Raw genomic sequence first — 9,077 nt, 5'->3', positions numbered from 1 at the left:
AACCACAAAGGACCCTGAACAGCCAAGGGGATCCTGAGAAAGGAGAACAGCAGCTGGAGGAAACTCACTCACTGACTTGAAACCATATTACAGAGCTACAGGAACCAAACAGTATAGAAATGGCACTAAAAGAGGCACATGGGCGAGAGGAATAGACCAGAGAGCCCAGGAATAAGCCCATACATATGTGGTCAGTTAATTTATGACAAAGCTGTCAAGAACATACACCAGGGAAAGGACAATCCCCTCCATAAATTGTGTGTGTTATAAAGAGAAGGGAGAGAATTACTGTGTTGGTGCCTTGGGGACATTTGGAGGAGTTTCTGACAGCGGGGATGCAATCTGTCTGTCTTTACCCTCCTTGGTAGAAATCTCCATATGACCTGAGCCTCTCTAAGAATCCTCTCTGAATTGGGGCCTGAAGACATCAGAGCTGAGATTCAAGTTGTCTTCACAGACAGTATCTCAAGGTTGAGTGTAAGTATCATTTCAACAAGGTAATTTAAAATGCTATTTTTGCCCTTTGTTCCAAACGTGTAAGAGGGGAAGTGTTGGTAGAGGCCTAGTGTTTAGAGCTATCTGATTTGACTGGACCTGTTCATTCATCCCAACTGGCCTCACACCCATTTGAGTTACTGGCAATGACCAAGCCGAATCCAGAGACTCGCTAGCGAGAAGGATACTGATGGCAACTTTCCTATTACCTGTCCTGTTGGTTTCTCTGCACTTTCTGGTCACTAGGCTGTGTCACTTCCTATGGTGCCTGGGTATCAGGTTTTTAATATGATTTTCACCAATTATGAGACTAGAAAGAACAGAAATCAGGCCATTCCATGAAATCTCTCTGAAACTGGAGGACAGAGTCACTTTCTTTATTTTCCTGGTTTAACAGGTCAATTAGTTGCTGCTCATTACCACCTAGCCCTGTTTTACCATCACACCAGTCAGTCAACTGAGATTTACCCATATTTATATTTACACTGGTTCTACCTCAAAGAGCCTTGTTGATCAAACATGTGAATGAATTCACCTCAATCTGGAAATACTGGAAAGGTAGAATAAATCCAGTTTAATGTAATTTATGTAAATAATTTATTACAGGGAATTCCCTTAGTGGTAAACGTCAATATTTACCATCAAATAAAAATAAATATAATACCGATACGTGTGTTCACATGTCCAATCACGTAAGTTAGTTCATGTGTCTGGCGTACATTGTCACGTGCATTTAACCCCTACAAGTGGCTATGCTTTTGTGTACGTTACCGTACAGTACTGTATAGAATACAGTAGTACAGTATCTTTATTTCAAGCCCAGGATGTCCAGAAGCGAGCATAAAAGCAGTGGTGACGTAGCTGGTACTACTGTACTTTTCAAGGTACTCTACTGCAAGATTAAAAATGTTTTCTTTATTTTTTGTGCTTGTTATGTATTATTTGTGTGAAAGTATTATAAACCTATTACAGTGCAGTACTATATAGCTGATCGTGTTAGTTGGGTACCTAGGCTAACTTAGCTGGACTTACAAACAAATTGGACTTACAAACACACTCTTGGAACAGAACTCGTTCTTATGTAGGGGACTTACTCTACATGCACATACAAACACACACACAATGACGTGGGCACACACACACGTGCACACGGGCAGACACACACCCTCTGCTAAAGTTACCAATAGCTTTTGACGTCAGTGAAACCCCACAATTTTACAAGTTTACTCTGTGGAATGAGCTGGCTCTGGGTTTAAATCCTGCCTCTGGCTGTAGGACAGGGCACAGATCACTTCACCTCCCTGCACAGTTTTCCTCTTCTATTAAACAACACCCACTACAGAAGGGTTAATGTGAGGATCAGACAGAATAGTGCCTAATAAACCGGTGCTTCTCAGACTCCAAAGTGCACCTGAATCACCTGGAAATCTTGTTACAGTGCAGATGCTGATTCAGATTCTTAAGTGGGGCTCGACATTCTAAGTTCCTAGGTGACGTTACACTGCTGGTCCACGGACCAAACTTTGCATAGAGAAGCACATACTCAAATTTTACAAAAGGGAAACTAAAATCACTATCCGGTGGTCCTGCCAGCCAAGTAAGAGAAGAAAGCTAAGAAAGGATTTTTTTTGGTGCCCAACGTGAGCTTGGCACGAACTCAGTTTCTCTAGGTGTGGAGAGGGTAACACATTTGGGGCCAGGCTTTATTCTGTCCCCTCATGAGCCTCAGCATAACTTCATTTCCATTCTTCTGCCCAGGGCCAGCCAGGGGCCACGGGAACCCACAGAGATGGGGAGTCTCATACCTGTCAGAGTCTTGGCAAATCTCCACCACAGCCACGAAGGCCTTCAGGTACTTGTTGGGTTGGTAGGAGTGGATGTAGTCAGGGAACAGCTGTTCCTGGGGTCCCCGTTCGAGGCCGTGGAATCTATAGCTACCTGGAAGAGAAGATAAGCGAATGGGTGAATTTAAAGTGAACACATTTCAGGACTTCCCTGGTGGTCCAGTGGTAAAGAATCCACCTTCCAATGCAAGGGATGAGAGTTCAATCCCTGGTCAGGGAACGAAGATCCCACATGCCACAGGGCAACTAAATCCACACTCCACAACTACTGAGCTCGTGTCTCAAGGAGAGCCCGCGTGCCACAAACTATAGAGCCCATGCGCCCTGGAACCCGTGCGCCACAACTAGAGAGAAGCCCAAATGCCGCAATGAAGAGACCGCGCGCTGCAACGAAAGATTCCGCATGCCTCGACGAAGACCCGACGCAGCCAAGAAAATAAATAAAATAAATAAATATTTAAAAAAATAAAGTGAACACATCTCGTAAGAACCGTGATCAGCCCTGAGAGAAACATGGCCTGAGGGGGAGGAAAGCAGTACGTTACACACCCTGCTGATAAGTAGAGTTAGAGAAAAAAATTCATTAGCTTTAAAAACTAGTTATTAACTTGGTTGAGGCCATTTCTGTAGTCTTCAGTCTCCCTCTCCCTCATGCCCTCTCTTCTCTGTGTCCAAAATGGAATTTGAGATTGATGTACAGGTCAGAAAGCCCAGCCGCTCTAATCCACGACGTCACCAGGCAGCAGGGTCAAGGGTGGAATATCATAATTCACTAAGAAAAGTCTTCTGTGCTCTCCAGGCAGGATGATTCCATGTCTGAGGCCTAGGTAAACTCCCTTAAAACTAAAGATGTTAAAGATGCGGTCTGTATATCAAAGCCATTGTTGTTTTTTGTTTGTTTTTTTAACATCCAACTATTACTTTGTTTATGTTACTAGGCTTAATTTACATGGAAAAGACAACCAAGCAGTTCTGCCCCATATCAGGAAAAGTTTCCAATCAATACCAATTATGTGGTGACAAATAACTAGGAATGGTGACATCTTTGGATCAAGACTGACAAGGAAGAATGGGCTCTGGGGGCTTCCCTGGTGGCGCAGTGGTTGAGAATCTGCCTGCCAATGCAGGGGACATGGGTTCGAGCCCTGGTCTGGGAAGATCCCACATGCCGCGGAGCAACTGGGCCCGTGAGCCACAACTACTGAGCCTGCGCGTCTGGAGCCTGTGCTCCGCAACAAGAGAGGCCGCGACAGTGAGAGGCCCGCGCACTGCGATGAAGAGTGGCCCCCGCTTGCCACAACTGGAGAAAGCCCTCGCACAGAAACGAAGACCCAACACAGCCAAAAATAAATAAATAAATAAATAATAATAAAAAAAAAAGAATCCTTCAGCCGACACACAAGTATGGTGATTTATTTCTTACGAGACCAAAGTTTCGGAAAAAAAAAAAAAAAAGAATGGGCTCTGATGCTACAGTTCATCTCCAACAAGAATATGGCACAATGGCCAGCACAAACCATACTAACACTGAACCTTTAGCGCTGGTCACAAATTCGGATCTCTTCTCTGAAGCTAGCAAATCAACTGAAATAACTGGATTAAAAAAAAGTTTTAAAATGAAGCCTGAATTAATTTAAGAACCATGCTCTTGACACATTTTCCTTTCAGAATTTACATAAAACACTTTTTCACTCTAATAGCCCAGGTTTTTTTCCTCACATAGCCCACCATATAGCTGCAGACAGACTGTTCTGCCTCAAGATGTAAACATAGGGGGAAAAAAAATTAACAGCATCTGCATAATATTCTCTCTACACACTGCTGTTGGATGGAAAATAGAAAATTAAAAAAAGAAAGAAAGGATGAAAGAAAGAAAGAAAGGAAGGAAGGAAGAAAAAAGAAAAAGAAAGAAAGGAAGGAAGGAAGGAAGGAAGAAAGAGAGAGAGAGAAAGAAAGAAAGGAAGAAAGAAACGTTCCATTATAGATTCTCACAACCCCTTGTTCCACAGTTCATGAATCTTACACTGACGCTAAAGTGACAATGTATGTAAGTAGACTTTTGTTTTCAGTGAAGAAGACCTGGGGAAAAGATGGATTTATCTCTTTTTCTTCAAGAGTTCCAGATGGTACATGCTCCCCAAAGCCCTCACTTTCTCGAACTAGAGCACTTTCTAGGATCACACGGCCTTCCTTATAACGCTGGGTGTCTTCAGTGGCAAACTCATAGATCCATCCCAGTTTGCTATTGCAGTTTTTGCAGCTCACATCTCGAACCATGTGGCGGCCAGTGAGCATGACCCAGTCTTGAACTTCACTGTACTGCAGGTTAACTACCTTGTTAAAAGTTAGTTAAAAAGAAATGCTCTGCCAGTGGCGCCTGTGAATCAAGTGGAGATGAGTTCTGAGTGGTTGGTCGGGATTGTATCGCAGTTTGCATAGGAAAACAGACGGGTACCACCGATATGATCAAGGAAAATCCTGCCCATTTTTATAGTTGAAGTTCTAAAACCCCTGAGCAGCTGCGAGATCCAAGGCCACCAGCGGCTCTTCGGTCCTCGGCTGAGATGAAGCCTCAAAGCCATTGTTACTTTCATGAGTGGCAAGTTGCAAAGAGATGCGTTGCATTGGTTATAATAAAATTTCTGCCAGAAGACGCTCTGTGTAAGGCTCCATTCATGTAAAAACTCCTGCCCACGCCAGAGAAGATGCCTGAATGCTATGGCATTGTCAGCGGCAAGTGGAGAAGAGAAACCTCTGCAGACAGAGGTCACCAAGTTGTCATTATCTTTGAACTTCCTAAATTTTTTCTGACCCCCAACATCATCATCATCTAAATAAAAGTTGACTCACCCAACACTTCTTTTTTTAACATATATATATATATATATATATATATATATTCTTTTTCATATTCTTTTCCATTATGATTTGTCACAGAATATTGAATATAGTTCCCTGTGCTATACAGTAGGATCTTGTTGTTTATCCATTCTACACACAATAGTTTGCCTCTGTTAATCCCAAACTCCCATTCCTTTCCTCCCCTCCCCACTACCTTGGCAACCACAAGTCTGTTCTCTATGTCTGTGAGTCTGTTTTTTTTCGTAGATACATTGATTTGCATTGTATTTTAGATTCCACATATACGTGCTATCATATGGTATTTGTCTTTCCCTTTCTGACTTACTTCACTTAGTATGAAAATCTCTAGGTCCATCCATGTTGCTGCTAATGGCATTATTTCATTCTTTTTTTATGGCTGAGTAGTATTCCATTGTACATATGCACCCCATCTTCTTTATCCATTCCTCTGTCAATGGACATTTAGGTTGTTTCCATGTCTTGGCTATTGTGAATCGTGCTGCTGTGAGCATAGAGGTGCATGTATCTTTTCAAATTATAGTTTTGTCTGGGTAAATGCCTAAGTGTGGGATTGCTGGATCCTGTGGCAACTCTATTTTTAGTTTTTTGAGGAACCTCCATATTGTTTTCCATAGTTCACCCAACACTTCTTAACAACAACAACAACAAAATGATTAAGCCTGGGGGGTTGGGCTAAACCAGGAAGGCGCATTTCTTCTGATTTCTAACATCATCACCATTTCAATGAAAGTTAGCCCAGCAAACACCTCTCCAAAGAAATGCTTAAGCTTGGGGGTGGAGAGTAGGGAGAGAGGGATTAAAATGAAAGGAGTTGTAGAGAAAGAAAGGAGTGTTCATGGTGCATCCAGCCCAGCAGAATCCATTCACTGGCTGACTGATGACAGAAGAGCTCTATTTTCTCTTAAGATCTTTTGAATGCGAAACATTATTTTGTATATTTTTTGGCAAAATTCCATTATAACAAATAACTGGAATATCCCATTGGACTTAAGGTGGCATGTTAGCTCTGGAAGGACAGTGGAAAGGGGCTACGTGCTCTGTGTCTGCTTCTGAGGGACCCGATGCTAAGAGCAACGTTGATGGAAAAAAATGCCACCATGTCTTATATTGTAGGCCTGCAATCAAACCAAAGTAACTAGAAGAGAAAAAACAATAGGCTAACAGTAATTCACTTACAACCTCTCTTTTTTCCTTTCATAAAGTTTTTTTCTCATCACTGAGTTTTCTCCCTTTTCGTCCTTACCCCTCCACAGGACTATGTTGAAAATAAATTTAAGCAGGATTCACATTCTATTTTCAGAATCTCCAGATGTTTTCAACAAGGTAGTACAAACTGATAAAATGCTAGTACTGTTTCAAAAGGAAAGGTCATGTGAAGAAAAATTGTACAGTATTTCCCCAACCCTTAGATGCTCTTACTTTGGACAACAAAGGGAAGAAGGGAGGGGTAACCTCTGTTAAAACCCTACTACGTGTCAGACACCTGTGCTGACTGCTTTATAGGCATTGTGTTATTTCATTTTCATGAAAACTCTGCAAGGTAGAGATTGTTATTCCTTTTCATTAATGAAGAGCCTGATACCCAAAGGTGATGAAAATCACAAGGTCGTAGGGGATGGAGCTGGGTTTAAACCCAAGTCTACATGGTTTCAAAGACTTTACTTCTCCATTGTATCATTATACACCCAAGAGAATGAGTAAGTCTGTGACCAGCATATCCAGACATCTCATGGGTATGTTTTATTCCTATAAAGAATGAAGGGATTTGGCCTGGAGGCAGGGAGACTAACCAGGGGACAACGACAGTAATTTAGGAGAGAAGAAATGCCTTGAATAAACAGCTCTTTATAACAAGTGAGACACAGTATCTTCTGAGACAGATTTTTATCCTGAAAGTGAAAGCCAATCCACTGGAAAAAAGAGAGGAAGACAACAGGTGAAGGGCCTTTTTGTCATGAACTGTGTGAAAAGCTAGTGGTGACGGGAGCCTACATGCATTTTGTGAACAAGAAGAAGGTGTAAAGCACTCCAGGACCCACCCATGGGGCCCCAGCCAGATAGAGGTCTGGATACATGTAGACAATTCCTGGAAAACTCCAAGGAGAACACTCAAGAGGTACCTGAGAGACAGTGTTTGGAGAAATCAAACATCTCAGGGCCTCCTGGATTTATTAAGCTCCAACACAAACCCACCACTCTCTGCCTTTTTGTCCTGACGAGGCACACTTAAGAGATCATGTCACCTCACGTATGTGTACATAGTGTTTAAAAGGTAAAAATAGTGCTGGGAAGGCTAGAAGTAAAGCCACCTCTTTCTCTCCTACTGAGGGAAGCAGCTTAAAACTCCAGAGAATTCTAGAGAATGCAAGGATGTTATTATGAAGATAACCTTGATTCTGCTCTGATTTATTAATATCACTGCAAGTATTGCAAATCATTGGCAGGTGTTGATACTTTATTATTAATAACAAGTACCTGTGACTCCTGTCACTTCTGTTTATGATGCCCCTCATTGTGAGGCATCTCACTCTACTTATGTTTCTTCCTTCCTTCCTTCCTTCCTTCCTTTCTTTTCTTTTCTTTTCTTTCTTTCTTTCTTTCTTTCTCTCTTTTTCTTTCTTTCTTTCTTTCTTTCTTTCTCTCTCTCTCTCTCTCTCTCTCTTTCTCTCTTTCTCTCTTTCTTTCTTTTTCTTCTTTCTTTCCCATGCCATGAGGCATGTTAGTTCCCAGACCAGGGATTGAACCTGTGCCCCCTGCAGTGGAAACGAATATACGCAATTTTAACTACTCACCTCCAACACGTTTACTTCCAAATGGAAAAATCCTTTCTTTATGTGAATAAAGGTGACCATGGAGGCCCAGAGTGTTCTCTTTCAGGAAACTTGTGAAGAGAAGACAGAGAAACGCATGGTGCAAACCATACATTCAGTTTGATTCCAAAAGATTCAGATACAGATGAGAATAAATATTCCACCATTAACCTATTTTTTTCTCTGCGATTATTCCTTATAGTCAGTATAATCTAAAGGTTTTCACTCATTATGGTGGACTCCAATCATCTGATGATGGGAAGAATCAAAGCCTCTATTTCCTGGAATACTACATAAAACTTCTCTGGAAACATAATATCTCTGCTTCCTACTAACTGGAATGTGGTATTTTAAAGTCAGAAGTCCACATGCATATCAAGAAACCCTATCATACAAGACACTTTTTAATCCAAACCTGTAAAAGCAGGATCTCCTTAAGACAAACCAAGGGTTCAAGCAAAATACCATGTTGCTACCAGAGACCTGGAGAGAAACAGGAAGTCTTTTAAGTACAATGAAAAAACAACTCACAAACCTCAGAGCAACTATTTTAAAGAAATATTTAGAAGCTCTAGGAAAGCGCTTGTCTCCTGCTGGGAAGCTCACTGGGACCCATAGCTCCTGCTCCAAATAAATAATGCTGGGATTGTGTCTGGAAGAATCAACATGAGACTGAGCGCTCACAGGAATGGTATAGGTTTGATGTCTGAGTGTTTTCACACAGTAACACGTGAGTGAGCAGACATTTGGTTCCATTCTACGCAAACTCTTCTCATCAGACCATTCAAAACTGCCCAGGAGGGCTTCCCTGGTGGCGCAGTGGTTGAGAATCTGCCTGCTAATGCAGGGGACACGGGTTCGAGCCCTGGTCTGGGAAGATCCCACATGCCGCGGAGCAACTAGGCCCGTGAGCCACAATTACTGAGCCTGCGCGTCTGGAGCCTGTGCTCCGCAACAAGAGAGGCCGCGATAGTGAGAGGCCCGCGCACCGCGGTGAAGAGTGGCCCCCGCTCGCCGCAACTAGAGAAAGCTCTCGCACAGAAAC

At 42.4% G+C, this 9,077-nt stretch overlaps 1 pseudogene across 1 annotated transcript; it reads right to left on the bottom strand.

Moving 5' to 3' along the window:
- Positions 1-4,283: 4,283 nt before the first annotated feature.
- LOC309615136 (protein yippee-like 5 pseudogene) lies at positions 4,284-7,819 on the bottom strand (annotated as a pseudogene). Its single transcript has one exon. The product of its transcript is annotated as a protein yippee-like 5 pseudogene (transcript).
- Between the last annotated feature and the right edge of the window lie 1,258 nt (positions 7,820-9,077).

The sequence above is a fragment of the Balaenoptera borealis genome, assembly GCF_965194805.1.
Source record: "Balaenoptera borealis genome assembly, chromosome: 17".
NCBI lineage: Eukaryota > Metazoa > Chordata > Mammalia > Artiodactyla > Balaenopteridae > Balaenoptera > Balaenoptera borealis.
This window is presented reverse-complemented; position numbering and strand designations above follow the sequence as displayed.